Below are 2,817 nucleotides of genomic sequence, written 5' to 3'. Positions count from 1 at the left end.
GAGGATAAGATGGTTGGATGGCATAACTGACTCAGTGAATGAGTTTGAACACACTGTGGGTCACAGTGAAGGACAGGGAAGCCCGGAGATCTCAATCCATGATGTCACAAACAGTTGTGATTGACATCCAGGAATAGATGGCTCTACCTAATATATGGAATTCCCTATATTTCACATATTTCAATCTGCAGGCAGATTTTCTTCTTCAGCATGCCACATGTGGAGAAAATTAATGCCCTGATATTCAAAGGTGAAAGAGAGATAACTGCATAACCTAACGCAGGAAAATCTGCACCCAGACATTCAAATGTGGAGTATAAATAATGACATGTTTAAGTCATAAAATATATGCTCAGATTTAGACATCGAAAATGTGGAGAATTTCATCTTTCATGGGGGAAAATCAATGTCCATATTTTCTCGTGTTAATTATAGAGTCTCACATTTTATGTAGGAAAACCTGCACCCAGATATTCATATGGAGAGTTCCATATTACATGTATGAAAACTGGCATCCAGATTCCCATACGTGAAATATAAAGATTTCCATATTTTCTGTGGAAAAATCCAAATCACGAAATTCAATTATTAAGAGAGAATTAAAAATCATATAGAAATATTGACAGTCCGTGTTTCAGATATGAAATATAGATTATTCCATATCTCATATAGGGAAGTCTTCAACCAGATTTTCATTATTGAAACATAGAGAATTCCAAATAATTTTAGAACAATCCGTGACAAAATGTTCATATACAAAAAATAGTAGATTCTATATTTGGCAATTTGGGCCATATTATACGTTCTGAATCATAGAAAATTCATACTTTATGTTTGAAAAATCTGTCCACAAATTTTCATATGTGATATATTGACATTCATATTACACATAAGAAAATTTGTTCACAATTGTGAATGAGACAGATTTTTATATTGCATGTTGGAAAGCATCCATTCAAATTTTCTTCACTAAAATAAAAATTTTATGTTTCAAGCAGGACAGATTTTCATATGTAAAATATAAAATTCCATTATTTCTTAAGGAAAATTAATGCCAATTTGTTCAAATGTTACATGTAGAGAATTCCATACTTCATGAAGAAAAATCAACAGAGATTTTCAAATGAGAAATACGAAAAATTACACATTTCATGCTAGAAAAAGTAGACCGTATTTTGATGTGTGAAATAGAGAAATTTTTCTGTCATGGTAGAAAATTTGCATCCGGAATTTCAAAAGTGAAATATAAAGAATTCCACATTTCATACAGAAAGACCTGTATCCATATTTAATATGTGAAATATAGATTTATATAGAGATGAAATATATATTTTATATTTCTGTATTTTCACTTGGAAAATCTGTCCCCAGATATTCATAAGTGAATTACAGAGAATTTCATATTCCATGTCCTAAAGTCTGCATTTACATTTTCATATGTAAAACTGAGAATCTCATCTTTCAAGTGGGAATATCTGGTGTCATATTTCAATACATGAAATATAGAAATTTCCATATTACACCATAATCATATGTGAGATATAGATAATTGATATCTCCTAGAAGAAAATTTTCTCTCAGACTTTCATGTGTGAAATGTACAATATCTCATATTGCATATCAAATTTTTATAGAGATTACATAATTCTCATAGGAAAATTTAGGCCCAGATATTCATATGTGAAATGTAGAATTCCATATTTCATATCAGAATATGTATGCCTAGAATTCAATATAGGACACATAAAAAATTTAATCCACGTACTCAAATCTTCATTCATATGTTCATATGTAAAATATAGAGATCTCATTTTTCATGTATGACTATCTCACTTCAGAATATCATAAGTAAAATGAACACCGTTCTGTGTTTCATGATTCAAACTACTCATTCAGATTTTCATAGGCAAATAAGGGTAATTAATATTTAAATAGAAAAATATGCACAAGTTTTCACTGTGAAATATAGAGAGATTCATGTTTCCTTTATAAAAATGTATGTCTAGGCTTTCAAATGTTAAGTATTGAGCAGTCCATATTTTTTATGGGAAAATCTGTACTCAGGTTTCCAAATGTAAAATAAAGAATATGCCATATTTATGTAACAAATTTTTTGTCCAGATTTTCATACACCGAATAATAAAGAGCATTTGCCTCTTGGAGGAAGCTGCCATCTGACCCATCACAGAGCCACCGAGCAGATGACCCACAAACTGCAAAACGATTATACCAAAGAAATTCTCGCACTGTTACTAAAGTTCTAAGACCCACAGATTTACAAAGCTGGGTATCTATAAAAGGGACGGAAAACCTCCAGGGAATTTGACTCTGCAGGCCAGTGGGATTTAATGACAGAACTTCCACAGGACTGGGGATACAGACTCTTGGAGGACACAAACAAAACCTTGTGTGCACCAGGAGCCAGAAGAAAGGAGCAGTGTTCCCACAAATGACTGAGTTGGACTTCCCTGTTAGAGTCCAGGAGTCTCTGGTGGAAGCATATGTCAACACTTTGGCCTCAGACCCAACCACCTGGAGGGAAGACAGCCTCCCCCATCAACAGAAAATTGGATTAAATATTACTGAGTGTGGCTCCGCCAATCAGAATAAGACCCAGATTCCCCCAGTCATTGTCTCCCATCAGGAAGCTTCCATAACTCTCTTTTTCCTATCCATAAGAGGGCAGACAGAAAGAAAACCACAAACAGAGAAAACTAAACAAACTGATCACATGGACTACAGCCTTGTCTAAATCAATGAAACTACGAGCCATGCTGTGTAGGGTTTCCCAAGATGGACGGGTCACGGTGGAGAGTT

This window comes from Moschus berezovskii, chromosome Y (genome assembly GCF_049115385.1).
Source record: "Moschus berezovskii isolate FMDL1 chromosome Y, NW_MosBer_1.0, whole genome shotgun sequence".
NCBI lineage: Eukaryota > Metazoa > Chordata > Mammalia > Artiodactyla > Moschidae > Moschus > Moschus berezovskii.
This window is presented reverse-complemented; position numbering follows the sequence as displayed.